The sequence below is a fragment of the Chelonia mydas genome, chromosome 9 (genome assembly GCF_015237465.2).
Source record: "Chelonia mydas isolate rCheMyd1 chromosome 9, rCheMyd1.pri.v2, whole genome shotgun sequence".
NCBI lineage: Eukaryota > Metazoa > Chordata > Testudines > Cheloniidae > Chelonia > Chelonia mydas.
In genome coordinates, this window is record NC_057855.1 from 11,360,110 (window position 1) to 11,375,173 (window position 15,064).

Below are 15,064 nucleotides of genomic sequence, written 5' to 3' on the forward strand. Positions count from 1 at the left end.
TGCATGACATTTTAAAGAGGTCACTGCCCTCCCCCCAACTAGAAATTAGTATCTCTAGTTTCTCAAGTACCCCTCCCAATCCAGTTTACCTCCCTTACTGAATTTATTTTCTTCTACTGCTTGCTGTTCCCTTTCTCCACCACTTCTGCTCCTGGGACTGTCTGTGCTCCCCCTGGCCTCTTCTCCTGTTCCCGTGTTTCTTTCCCTGTACCACTTTCCCTGCTGTAGTTATTTTTCCCATAAGCCTCCTTTTCCAACTGAGAATAAAATCTGCATAACACTCTGTCAGCTTGCACTTCCCCGCCACCTAAATTCCCCCTAAACTCATTGACTTTGGTGGAAGCTCTGTAAAAATATCTGAGGGTGAAATTTGTCTCATCGTGTTTAAATCCCTCCTTAAAAGTCACTTCCTTTGCAAAGCCTATCAAGGCTATTCCTTCACAGAATGATACTTAATTTATACATTTAAAAAATAATAGTAAGAAAGTGAGAGATCCAAGAAAACAGTAAGCTTTTACTCTTACTTTCTTCAGGAAAGTGAGCCTCAAAGAATGCTGTTGGCTCTTCTTTTGTTTACCCCACCCTCTTAATGTACACGCACTGTCACTTGGTTATGTTTTCTGTCTAATTTTGGATTGTAAGTGCCTTGGGGCAAGGATCTTGGACCTGATTCAAATCTCATTTACATTAGTGTAAATTCAGAGTAACTTCACTCTAGTCAGTAGGGTTACTTAGAAATTACACCGGTGTAACCGAGAACAGGACTTAGCCCATCATCTTTATATTTACCTGTAAAGTGCTGTGTATGTTACTTGCACTGTATAAATAAGTCATAGTTTACTTAGACAGAAATATAACTGTTTAATGTTTTAAAATGCATTTCTTGCCTTTTTGCCCTGAGGAAAACATTAGAGGGTACATGTACACAGAGATAGAAGACCCATGGCACAGCCTACTTAGTATTAAAGCTATCTATCAAAATACATACAAAGTTTTTTTTTTTCTTCAAGTGGCTGCCTGTCCAAACTTTCCCTTAAACCGCTTTATCAGGAATTCTTATTGTATTACAGATGTTCTAATTCAACAAAATGTTGTTTTTAATCAATGAAGCAAGAAAAATAACAAAAAGAATCTAATTGTAATGGGCCAGATTCTCCTTTCACTTACAGCTTTCAAAATTGTATTTCTATTGACTTCAGTAGAGTTACTCCCAATTTATACTAGTGTAAGTCAGAAAAGAAGTACACTAGATGTTTGCATTTTGGACTACAATTCCCAGCCTTCTGCACACTAAGGTGGGCTGATGATTGATGGCCTCAATTTAAGTCTCCTCCTACACCAACGACACTGAAATGCAGAGGAAATATTAAAACCGAGCAGTAGGAGACAACTAGGACGAAAAACAACAACCCACAGTTGCAAGAGAACCAGGAGATGGTTGGATGTATTAGCTTTTAAGGGTAAGTGTTTCCTTTAATTTCATCTAACATGTACTCTGGTTCTCTTTCTCTGTTTCTTTAATAGGGAAAATTATTTCAGAATTTCAGCTTATCCTGTTGTTGTCATTGAGAAGAAATGCATAGTTTATATGTATCACTGTAAAGTTTAACAAAAGTGCAAACTGTACAACATACTGGGATGAGGGAGATAAATGTAAATCCTATTTTGTATTAGATGTAGGATGAAAAGTCAGTTTACCGAGCACCCCTTATGTGTCTTATGAAACCTTTTGTTGATGGTGTATTATCATGATTTCCAGCATGGGGCACTAGTACACAAGAGAGGGTTTTTGGAGGAAGAGATTATTGCAATAAAGAGAATAATTCAGAAAATGTGGAATTGTAATGGCAAAGGATTTATCCTTAGATGTTATATCTTTCCAGGTTATGACTGAAATAATGCTTCGTGGAAAGCATACAATATTTTGGGCCAGATCCTCTTCTGCACAGGAGCTGTTTGTGCTGCTCTGGCAGTGCCAAGCAACTATAACATCAGTTCAGTGATACCCAGATTATTGCTCCATCATAAGGGAATCCTTAGATGGTGAAGAGCCACCAAAATGGCTCCTATGTCACTCACCCCCCCACCCCACCCCCTGCCCCGCAAGCTGAAGAGGTGTGGCAGAAGAGAAAGGCATGTGGCTGGGGTGTGGCTGTGTCCAGCTGATCCCTGGGTGTCGAAATGGCCACTGAGAACTGCTAGCAGTACGGGCATGATAGAACAGATTTAACACTGCTTCTATTTGTCCTGGAGATGAGGCTAGTCCTTGGCAGCCCCAGGATTGGGGGAACACAGATAAAAAGCCTGCAATTTTGGACCTGAATTGAATGCTCTGCAGCCTGCTTGGAATATCCAGCCCTGTATGTGTGTATTTAGATTGTAAATTCTTTAGGTCAGAGTCATAGAGTCTGGTTCTACATTGCCTTGCATTTTGTGTAGTCATTTACACTGGAAAAAGAGTGTAGAGCACTGCCTTTCTGATTTGGTAACATTTTACCCAGATTTGCACTCACTTTACATAATTGTAAATGGCTACACAAAGTACAAGGCAGCTGAGAATCAAGCCACAGGCATCTTATTTGGACGACTTCTGATCTTACATATGCTGGAGTAAATCTGGAGTAACTCCAGTAAATTCACTGGAGTCACTCTGGGTTTACACCAGGATAATTAAGAATGACTCTTTCCCACTAAGGTCTATAAGTCTCAGAGATCTTGATCATTTTCTTGAGGTTTTTATCTACCAATTTCTTAAAACCGCCAATAAGATGCTTTTTTTGTTTCTACTAAAACAAAACCGTGTAGCAAATACTACACTTTATATCTGAACAGCGTGATTAGTTTTTTTGTTTTTGCTGTTCAGCAAACTGCTTTGCCTCACTGGGTCAGTGGTCTTCTGTTCTCCTTGCAACACTACACTAGTGCTGGTAACGTCACTCTACTTCCTCCCCCAGCTAGCACTGCCAGCTTTAAAATTATGGCAGCAGACCAACAGTGACAATGGGTCATTGACAGTGTCTCTCCTCTTCCTCCATCCTAGCCTGTTTCACCACTTTGTGGCATTCAGAAAAGGACTTAGATGTTTACATGAATCAAAATAGTGTCTGTGGTTACACTAACCAATCTAAATGCTTAGTATGTATATAATGCTATCTGTTTATGTAAGGCATTTGTACAGACCCCATCACTCTTTAAAGTATATATCCTCACAACAGCCCTGTGTGGTAAGGAAATACTATTATCTACATTTTGCAAATGGGGAACTGAGGAAAAGTGGCTAAGTGACTTGCACAAGATCATATAGGAAGTCTGTGGCAGAGGAGGAAATTGGACACAGGTATCTCAAATTGTAGGCTATTGCCCCAACCACTGGACCATCCTGCCATTCAGCTGTATGTCTTCACTGCACCATACAAACATTAACCTTCACAAATGCACTATGAAGGTTTGTTATGCCCATTTTACAGAGCGGGAAACACAGATACTGAAATGAAGTGATTTACCCAAGGTCACACAGCAAGATATTGACAAAACAGGGATTACAGCTCAGGAGTTCCTTGTTCTTGGTTTTGTGCTCTCTTCTATAGACTGCTTTATGCCTCATCTAGAGTAGGGGTTCCCAAACTGTGGGCCACGATACACAGGCCCGGGTGGGCCACTGGTGCAGCCATGGGTGGAGTTTGGGGAGGGTATGGGCGGGGAGCATTGTGAAGTGGACAGGGACAGAGTGGCAGCTGGCCATGGCTCCCTCCCAGGGCCGGAGGAGCCCAGCACCCCTGTGGTCGGTGGCAGAGGGCAAAACGGAGGCAGTAGGCAAGGAAAAGAGGCTGGCCCCAAGAGGCTGTGGACCCCAGAGTGGCTGGAGGGTTCACAGCCATTCCTGCTCCGAACTGCCACACGCTGCGATTCGTGGCTGTCAGGCCCCCTTGAGTATCGGCCTCACAGCACCTGCATGGACTGGGGCTTGGTGATGCTGCTCTGTTTCCACCTGGACAATACCCTGATCAGGACTGTCAAAGGTAGCAGTCAGGCCCGGCCTGAGCACCTGCCTCTGCTTGGCACTGGCAGCCCCCAAGCCCATCCTTTGTTCCAGGGCAGGGGTTGCCTATGAGGCATGCCAGGTGTTGACTGGGTGACTGTCAGGTGGGGTAGGACTGTCAGGTGACAAGCTCAAGGCACTCAGGCTGCTGAAGCAGAGGGTGTCAGTGGGGACTGGCTGTGGCACCTGCCTGGCCCCTTTGTCCTTTTGCTGGTCCTGAGCCCTGCTGAGGTCAGGGATTGCACACGCTCCGCGGTGTCCCCTCCCTGACGAATGTGTGGCAGCCTGGGAAGGCCAGGCTACATGCTCAGCAGCCGCTTGCTTGATTTCCCACTTGATCAGCCTGATGGGACGATGGCTCACCTGCTTGGTGGGCAAGGTGGGAGGGCGTACTATCAAACTGTATACGTTGATAGTGTGGGGCAGGTCACAATTTAAAGGTTCAGCCGCCTCCCAAAACAGCATGAGTCACTGCCCACCCTGGGCAGGCTTGCTCTTTCCCCCCACCCCCCCAGTGCCTTGCCCTCAGTCTCCCCTTCCAGAAAGCAGCGGGAAGTGTTAATAGTGGACTGCAGTTCCCATTGCAGTTGCACAGGTGGGCCTCAGGGAAAAAAGTTTGGGAACCCCGATCTAGAAGTTCAATACTTTTTTGTGTGTGTGTGTACACAATTAAGGCCAGATCTTTGCTCCCCTTTTTGTACTGTGGAAAGCTACCTTAAGTGATCTGCTAACGTTTTCAGCCAGCTATGCTTGTTCTACGCTAACCTGGCAAAGACATCAGGTGACTGAATAAGAATGGGCCACTCTGGTGATCAACATCAATGTAAGAATTCTGTGGAATGCAAATTAGAGCAGCACTTTTTTTACTATATTTCAAAATAAAAAGTCGTGAACATTGGCTTCAGTATACAGTAACCTAAGTCTTCTTGTGTCCATGTGGGAAAAGCTCTGCCTCTCTCCACCAGAAGAGAACCTGCTCAAACCTCTATCATTTTTCTATGATCTCTATTTATAGAAGAAAAAGAAACAGAGAACCAGATCTTCACCTCCATTCCCACCTGTTTTATGCCATAATAATAATGACAAAAAGGTAGCTATAAATCTGCCAGATCTGCCCAGATGAGAATTCCCCTGGTGTGGGAGAAATCCTTGGGTGGCAAAGAGTTGATGTAGCTATCTCTCTGTTGCACCCCACATCCTGGCCCCCAGTGTAAAAGATGTTTCTGTGGAGGAAGGAGTGTAGCTGGAGTGTCCCAGCAATCTCCCATTGTTGGAAAAGCCCGTTGATGCTATGGACAGCCATCATACTATTGGCTGTTTTAAATTATGCCAGGGAATGGGGTTGACCCCATGATATGGGAGTTACAGAAGTGGCTTAAAGCCATCTTTCCCCCGCTCACCTTAGCTGCACCAAGCATATTGCAGCCACATCTGAGGATGTGTAGTGCACATTATACAAATCAATCACTGAACATAAATAAGGTGTTTATAATCATATAACAATGGAAAGATTATTCCAAACTTCATAATAAAACTGGGTTAGTAAGGTACCAAGAAGAGTAAATTTGGCCACTTGTGTCTCTGCATCAGCATGGTTGAGAAGAGTCAGCCAAACTGTAAAATCTTGGTTGGTCTTATTGTGTTTCACTTAAGGGCACTTTCCAATGGCCACCATATCCTCCCCCTTACAGTACCAGTTTTCCATTGTGATGACTGTATGCAGGACTACCTCATTGGGCTGCAACAAGAACAGGACAAACTTTTCTTGCTGGATAGAAATTATCCACACTAAGTAAAGCAGGAGACATTAATGTGTACAGGGAAGAATAGAATCAAGCTTTTCTCTGTGAATATTTGTACTCAGAAAATCTATATTCTAGAGCAGTTCCACTACTAGCATTCAGAAGTGCCAGCTGCTAATTTACAGTGGCAGCATAGATCTGTATCAGTATGCACCATATTAAAAGTCTTTGGGGTGTTAGATAAGATCTGTACAATATTTGATACTGCTTATTAAGATAGTTGGTACAAATAGTTTTTTAGTGGCTATGGTGAGAATCTTGATGTACTTAATTATGTAAATTCTTAGTCAGGTGGTCAGTCTGAGTCTATGGTCAGAATCTTGATTATGTAAATTCTTAGTTTTTCCATTGCATAGTTGTGTGCAGAGGGGGTCTGATTCTTCTCTCAAATCAGTTATATAGTTTTGACTTCAACAGAGCTATTCCTGATTTTCACCAGAGTAAATGAGAAGAGCATCAGGCCCACTGAGTTCTGACAATTTCCCCTGAAAGTGAAATTGACAGAAGTTGGTTCTCCCAAATACTGTCAGGGGACTATGTGGTATAATGGAGAAGCTGACAAAATCGGCAGATGGTGAGCTCCTTTTGAGCCATTGACATGTCAACTTATGCCTGTGGGGAAACTTCAATATGTACTACTTGCACTGAGATATAAGTTACGATGAAAATTAGCTATGTGGCACAGGCCTGCTGGCTAAAAACAAGAGGGTGGTGTGGGATGTTATTTTTATCAGAATATAAAAAAAATATAAAAAAGGCAGCAGGCTACAATAATCCTGTTATTTCATGTTTGTTTATTTTTAGGAACTAGCTATTTATTTTTTACTGTAGACAAGCAAAGAGAAACAGTTCATTGCCACCACTAATCTTTATTTTCCTCAAACAGCCAAGAAGCTAATTAGAATTAACAGCTGTGTCTAGCACTGGTGGAAGCACTAGTGTAGGCAGAGGATCAGGGCTTTGGGCCATCATGTCATCTAGATCTGCTTTGGGCAGGGTGGTAAAAACATCTGCTCGTGGTTACATAGGGGTTCCCATAGTTGCTAGCACAAGTGGGAGCTGTGCTGGTGTGAGACCAAAGGTGAGGGGCAAATTACCAGTGCAGAAAAGGCCTTGTCTTTTTTGGCTTCTTATGTGTCTGAAAGCAGAATCTGCCCCTAAAAATTCAATTAAGAATTAAAAGTTAAGACATACTGAATAGAAATGCTGGAATTGTACAAATGATAGAACCCTGTGTTCTTTCCTTGCTAGATCTGGCTCATTGACTTTCACTGCAGCATCTTTCCCACTTGGAAGCTAAAACATGGGAAAGCAAGAGAATGCTAAAAAGCCAATAGTTTCTGATACTGAGGAATGTTATTGTTCCTCATCACCAGTGTCCTTGGCATCAGCCAGTCCAGCTGTAATATTGCTAATGGAGAAGTGAAAGGACACTAATGATGGGTTTGGATTCATTTGACCAGCTGAATATCTGTCCCCTAGAAGGACAGAGAAGGAGAAAGAGGGTTTTTTTCACTTACTCAACAACATATCGCCCCGAATCATGTTTATAGCTGATGAAAGGAAAATTGGCATTTGCCCCTTTCTGTGTTTAAATGAGTCGACAGTCTAACAGCCTATATAGAAAGAGTAATATGTTCTGATAGGTTTCTGAAGTTTACTTCCTGCCACCCTCTGGCACAAAGTGCACAAGGGCTGTGAAGCCCCTTGATACTAGCACTGTCTTCTCCAAATAGAAGTCAGGTCAGGATAGAAAGGCAGAAGATGAAAGACTGAACTTCAAAAGCATGGCAACCCTACATGACTGTCCTTTACACCAGTCAGCACCAGAAAGACATTAAGTCTATTTGGATTTTGCAACATGTAATACTTTTCAGATTTTTAAGAGCCTGATCCTGGAAGATGCTGAATACCTTTAACTGCCAGTGACTTCCATGGGAACTTATCAAGCTCATCTCTTGTTATTAGGCCCTTGGTTCATTTCTCCAGAGTGGCTAATTTTGAATTTGTTTTTCATCCCCAGTGACCCATGAAACATCACTCACCTGCAGGAAAAAACATATTCCTTTTCAGCTGGAGTTGTCTAAGGCCTGGTCTACCTACATGAAGGGTATTCTTCAAAAATGATAATGCAGTGGCATAGAGCAGTGATTCTCAACGAGGGGTATGCAGAGGTCTTCATGGGGATACATCAACTTATCTAGATATTTGCCTAGTTTTACAAGCTACATAAAAAGCACGAGTGAAGTCAGTACAAACTAAAGTTTCATACAGACAAGATGAGAAAGTAAGCAATTTTTCAGTAATAGTGGGTTGTGACACTTTTGTATTTTTCTGTCTGATTTTGTAAGCAAATAATTTTTAATTGAGGTGAAACTTGGGATATGCAAGACAAGTCCGTCCTTGTCAGTACAGTACAGGGGTGCAGTAGTCTGGAAAAGTTGAGAATCACTGGCATACAGAAGAAATGATGAGTCATCCATGAAGATGCAGTTCATATAACAGAGATCAGCCTTTGCAGAATGCTGCCATCCCAAACAGGAGACTTTCTGTGTATTGAATAATACTTTCATTTTACATATACACGTTTATTCTTAAAAGGACAGGTGAATAAGAACATAAGGATGGCCATACTAAGTCTGACCAATGGTCCATCTAGCCCAGTATCCAGTCTTCTGTTGGTGGCCAAAGCCACGTGCTTCAGAGATAGTGAACAGAACAGGGCATTTTATCAGGTGCTTCATCCCCTGTCATCCAGTCCCAACTTCTAGTGCTCAGAGGTTTAGGGACATCTAGAGCATGGGGTTGTGTCCCTTACTATCTTGGCAAATAGCCATTCATGGACCTATCCTCCAGGAACTTACCTAATTCTTTTTTGAACCTGGTTATACTTTTGGCCTTTACAACATCCCTGACAATGAGTTCCAGAGGTTTACTGTGTGTTGTGTGAAGAATTACTTCCTTTTGTTTGTTTTAAACCTACTTCATTCAATGAAATTAATAGGACATTGGTTTGTGTGTTATGTGAAAGAGAAATAAGACTTCCTTATTCACTTTCTCCACACCATTCATGATTTTATAGATCTGTCTTATCCCCCCCTTAATTGTCTCTTTTGCAAGCTGAACAGTCCCAGTCTTTTTAACCTCTCCTTATATGGAAGCTGTTCCATCATTTTGTTGCCCTTCTCTGTACCGTTTCCAATTCTAATATATCTTTTTTGAGATGGGATGACCAGAACTGCATGCAGTATTCAAGGTGTGGACATACCATGGGTTCATTTAATGGCATTATGATATTTTCTGTTTTATTATCCAGCCCTTTCCTAATGGTTCCTAGCATTGTTAACTTTGTTGATTGCAGCTGCACACTGAGCAGATGTTTTCAGAGAACTATCTGTGATGACTCCAAGATCTCTTTCTTGAGTGGTAACAGCTGATTTAGACCCCATCATTTTGTATGTGTAGTTGGAATTTTGTTTTCCAGTGTGCACTATTTTGCATTTGTCAACATTGAATTTCATCTGCCATTTTGTTGCCCAGTCACCCAGTTTTGTGAGATCCCTTTGTAACTCTTTGCAGTCAGCTTTGGACTTAACTATTTTGAGTACTTTAGTATCATCTGCAAACTTTGCCACTTCACTGTTTGCACTTTTTTTTCCAGATCATTTTTGAATATGTTGAACATCAGTGGTCCTAGTACAGATCCTTGGGGGACCGTGCAATTTATCTCTCTCCACTGAAAACTGACTGTTTATTCCAATTGTTTTTCCCGATCTTTTAGCCAGTTAGTGATCCATCAGAGGACATTCCCTCTTATCTCATGATAGCTTACTCTGCTTAAGAGCCTTTGGTGAGGGACCTTGTCAAAAGCTTTCTGAAAGACCAAGTATACTATATCCACCTTTGTCCATGTTTGTTGACACCATTAAAGAATTCTAATAGATTGGTGAGGCTTGATTTCACTTTACAAAAGCTGTGTTGACTCTTTCCCAACACATCATGTTCATCTATGTATCTGATAATTCTGTTCTATACTAAGGGCACCCTCCCTATATTGCCTAGGGAGGTTGTGGAATCTCCATCTTTGGAGGTTTTTAAGAGCAGGTTAGACACCTGGAAGGGATGGTCTAAATCAGGGGTCGGCAACCTATGGCACGTGTGCCAATTTTTAATGGCACGCTGCTGTCTGCCGGACCTGGGCAGACAGCAGCATGCCACTAAAAATCCTGCCTGGCCCGCTCTTTTCCGCCCCCCGCCCACTGCTCTCTCCTTGCAGGGCAGGCAAGCTTCCCCCTCCCCCGGCCTCTTCCCCCAGCATGCTGGGTTCCTGCCCCTCCTTCTCTCCCTCCCTGGGGCCGACCAGCTGACGGCCCTTACTACGGAGGGGGAGAGGTAAAAGCGGAGCCGCAGCATGCTCTCTGCTCTGGGGACCTTGGGGAAGGGGGTGGAATCAGGGCAAATCCCCTCCAGCCCCCTGCCGTGAGCTACTCGGGACTGGGAGCACCCCCACGACCCCAACCCACACTCCCAGCCCTCTGACCTGACCCCTGAACCCTCCTCACACACCCCAGCCCCGTTCCCTGACCCCTGCACCCCCCTCCACAACCCCAGTCCTGATTCCGGCACCCCCCACACATACCCAGCCCCAGCAGCTCCCTGCCCTGACTCCTGTATCCTCCTCACACACCCCCTGCCCTGACTCTTGCACTCCCCACCCCCACCCTGAGCACCAAATGGGAGCTGCCCAGGTAAGCGCTCCACACCCAAACCTCCTGCCCCTACCTTGAGCCCCCTCCCTCATTCTAGCTCCTGGCCAGACCCTGCACCCCAACCCCCAGCTTGCTCCTTCACCCCCAGCCCTGTTCTCAGCACACTCCCACCCTCATCTCAGTGCAGAGAGAGGAAGAAAATGGCTAGAACCAGGGAGAAGGTAGGTACCTACTCTGTGTGGACAGGGCTGGGACTCCGTACTGGCAGCGGGCTTAGCAGGGCTGGCAGCCAGGACCCTGGCTGGCAGGAGCCGGCAGATGGAACCCCAGACCGACAGCAGGCTGAGCGGCAGCGGGCTGAGCCGCTTAGCCCACTGCTAGTCTGGGGTCCCGGCCGCCGGCCCCACTCAGCCCACTGCCAGTCTGGGGTTCTGGCTGCCTGCCCCTTGCCAGCCGGGGTCCCAGCCGCAGGCCCCGCTCAGCCCGCTGCCGGCCTAGGTGAATGGAACCCCAGGCCGGCAACGGGCTGAACAGGCCGGTGGCGTAAGATCAGCATTTTAATTTAATTTTAAATTAAGCTTCTTAAACATTTTGAAAACCTTGTTTACATTCGACAATAGTTTAGTTATATAATGTATAGATTTATAGAGAGAGACCTTCTAAAAAACGTTAAAATGTATTATTGGCATGCAAACCTTAAATTAAAGTGAATAAATGAAGACTCGGCACACCACTTCTGAAAGGTTGCTGACCCATGATCTAAATAATACTTAGACCTGCCTTGAGTGCAGGGGACTGGACTAGGTGACCCTCTTGAGTCCTGTGATTCTATAATTTCAACCAATTTGCCTGTTAGGCAGTTAGGCTTACCGGCCTGTAATTGCCAGGATTGCCTCTGGAGCCTTTTTAAAAAATCAGTGTCACGTTAGCTATCCAACAGTCATCTGGTACAGAAGCTGATTTAAGTGATAAGTTACATACCACAGTTAGTAGTTCTGCAATTTCATATTTGAGTTATTTCAGCACTCTTGGGTGAATACAATCTGGTCCTGGTGACTTATTACTGTTTAATTTATCATTTTGTTCCCAAACCTCTTCTATTGACACCTCAATCTGGGTTGTTGCCTAAAAGGAATGACTCAGGTGTGGGAATCTTCCTCACATCTTCTGCAGCAAAGACTGATTCAGAATTTAGGGAAGTTTAGAGCCAGGTTTTATGTTTGGCCTGTAATCGCGAATGGAGGCCAGCACCAAAGTTTGCGTGTAGATCTAGACTTCTGTAAAGTGGAGTGGTGCTTGATTCTGGAGGCTTGGTTTGGGACCTCAAATTAGGACCTAAGGAGTGCATAGGCCTTGTGCTGGCTGCCTGAACGGGAGTGAATTTTGTGCTCTAGGATTTACACATGCAAAATAATAATCTCCTCCTACTTGTAAAAAAAAGATTTAGTAGCAAATATAATGCTGTAAGAATGCTTCATTTTGCTAAGACCAAATTACTGCTACAAAATACATTACACCAGAACATTTGCTAGTATGGTGTTGTCAGAGTATAGTGTTATAAATAATTAAAAGTGAGCTGTGTTGCCAATAAACAAAGTAAATCTAATGGTGCATTATGCTTTCGTGTATATTATGTTTGTTCATTACTTCCTAAATTGCAAGATTCAGTTATTTGCAAAGACTCAGCAAGACTTATGTGAAAACTAGCCTCATTCAAGTGTATTTATTATTTTATTGAGTTGTTGACTGGGGGTTAATAGTAGATCCTAAAGGCAGTGGATGTAGTTATAATAACATGTAGCCCTTTTCATCGATAGATCTCAAGCACTTTCCAAAGGAGATAAGTATCACTATATCCATTTTACAGATTGGGAAATGGAGGCATTGAGAGAAGTGACTTTCCCAAACTCACCCAGGAAACTAGTGGCAGAACTAGGAGTTGAATGAAGTCTCCTGAATACAATCCCAGTGCCCTACCCACAAGGCCACACTGTTTCATTACCTCTGCTTTAGTCATGCTGTCTGTCTTTAGGATGCACGCTATAGGCTTTGTATGCTGCTAACACTGGTTTTGGATGAGAATGATTGAATAGAGGAGGAGTAAAGGTGTTTGTATTCCATCTATGTGTTCATGTCCCCCTCCAGTTATGGAGCTGGCCAGAGACCATCTAGTCTGCAGCTTAACGTGGAGCAGCCAAAGGGTTGCCCTAATTTATGTTCAGCAGCATGGACTGTTTTGGCTACCAAGAGTAGTAAAGGTGCAGCAGTGCCCCTGCCACGCCCCTGCCACATCCTGACAGTGGTGCCTACAAGAAGGGTTCTGTGTCACCCAGGGAAGCCCCTGTGTTCGGGGTAGTCATTCTCTATTGGCTGGTTAAGCAGGCTTGCCACTTTCTTGATATCTGCTTCACAATTTGGAGAAGTAATGTGTGATGATCTAGGTAAAGGTAGCAGGTCAAATTCAGCCTTCAGATACCTCATTTGATAATGATTTAATAATGGAATTGGACAGGTGAACATGAGGGCGGGACTTAGCTCAATAGGTTTAACATGCTGATTCCTTATGAACCAAAGCTGGACACACAGGGCTTGACACTCTTCTGCCTTCTACCTTGCGTAATTATTTTCTCCTTTACAAAGTGGGTATAAAATTGGGATTCTTTGCTCTGTACACCAGGGGTAATATTTAATGCTCACTTTGCACTTGCTTTGCACAGGATTGCACACTGTTCAAAGTATTGTGTGTCCAGTGGAGCTATGGATCTTGAGGACTTGGCATATTAAATCTGGTGGGCCAAGTTATCTGACCTTATGAAGAAATGTAACACTTTCAAGTTAGATTTTTTTAAAAAACAATGAATAAGGTAATGAACTAGCAAATTGAGATAGTCCAGACCTATAAAGCAGAAACTAACACAAAGAAAGGATGTTTCAAAGAAACATTGGTACTGGTGCTCAAAAATATCAGAAACAATTATTCTGTTCCAGTTTGTTTCCCCTATTTATTTACTCCACCTAGTCCTATGTGAGCTATTCGTGCCTGAATTTCACTAACTTGGAATGATGTGAAATGTAGTCAGAAGTAAGCTTACTGTGATTATTCTCTCTGTGTGTAAATAAATAAAACCCCTAAGTTAGTGGAGCTTCCTTTTGTCTTTTGTTTGCACAGTTCTCTCGGCTGGGTCAGAACTGGACCTTTTCTAGGCAGATAATATCATTCACACCACATATGACTGCTGGTGTTTTTGTTTGCAAGGACATAAATACACCATCCTTTGTCCACTTTACCCCAGATGTATTAGTAATGAAAAAAGAATTTGGAGTGAGAGTTGATATGAATAGGCATATAACAATAAATTATATTAAATAACAAGAAATTGTGGGAAAAAATGCCTGCTCTTTTGTCTGAATTCCAGTTTGAACTATTATATTGGGATTCTTTGACAGAACTGAGAGAAGAGAGCACAAAAGACATAGTTGCCTGCATTATTAATTGAAATCCAGAGAGTCCAAATTGCTGCAATTAAACCCTCAAGGATCCTCCCCACCATCCATTTAAAAAAAAAGTTTCTTATTCACCTCTGCAGGTATCTTCGTAAAATGGAAGCTCCCTTGTGGTTTTTTGAAACCAGTTAGTGCATATAGGAGTGTGGATTCTGAGAATTATCTATAATGCATGGCGCTTTCTGCATTCAATGGCATTTTTCCGACTTTCTTTACGTCACTTGCCATTTGTGAAGGTTGCCAGGGTAATGACCAATCATCTTGGGAGAAGTGCCTGCTAGTGAGGACAATGTAGGCTTTCTTCTTTTCAGTATTCTGCAGTACATATTTAAGAGTCATTATAGGATCAGGATTGTAGATTTCTGTTTAGTTAGCAGAGGGTGAAAGTTTACAGAGTATGAAATAGCGGCTTACAAGCACTGAGGGTAAGTCTGTATTTGTTTGGTTTTATTCAAACACATGGGCACAAATTCATCCCTGAAGTAAGTGGATCCAATCCCAGTGAGCTTCCCCTTTCTTTGATATTTACAACTTGATATTTACTTTTTATCATACATGCATAACTGATCATGAACTAAATAACCAACAGTAAGGAGGTTGAAACTACCCTGAACAAATACTAGTAATTCTGTATAAACATCAACATGTCAGGATGCTATTCTGTTTATAGGTATGAATCTATATACCCTTTCCCACCAACACACATGCACCAAGTATGGCCACTCATCCCAAACATATTTTCAGAACAGTAGATTAAAAACAAAAACCCCCAATGTATTGAAATGCAGATTATGCAGCACTGCATTGTGGTTGCCTCTGAGGTAACTGGGAATTTTTGAATAGTCTTCACTGTACTGTACTATAAGTACACAATGGGCCACATCAGGTGGAAAACCATAGGATGTCCAAAGTTGAGCACTATTCTGTGAGACGTTGAGCACACTCAACTCCACTTCACCAGGGCAGAATTTGGCCTGTACGATAGACTTTTGCAGGATGGAAACCCATGG

General features: G+C 43.1%; 1 protein-coding gene across 2 annotated transcripts in view; it reads left to right on the plus strand.

The window, feature by feature from the left end:
* The first annotated feature begins 1,284 nt into the window (after nt 1-1,284).
* GNB4 (G protein subunit beta 4) overlaps nt 1,285-15,064 on the plus strand; it is a 122,608-nt gene continuing 108,828 nt past the window's right edge. Inside the window, exon 1 of one of the 2 annotated variants that reach the window (XM_007056978.4) lies at nt 1,285-1,460. The gene's annotated coding sequence lies outside the window, so the exon portion shown is untranslated. The remainder of the gene's footprint in view (nt 1,461-15,064) is intronic. The other variant, XM_043521986.1, reaches the window with a different exon arrangement.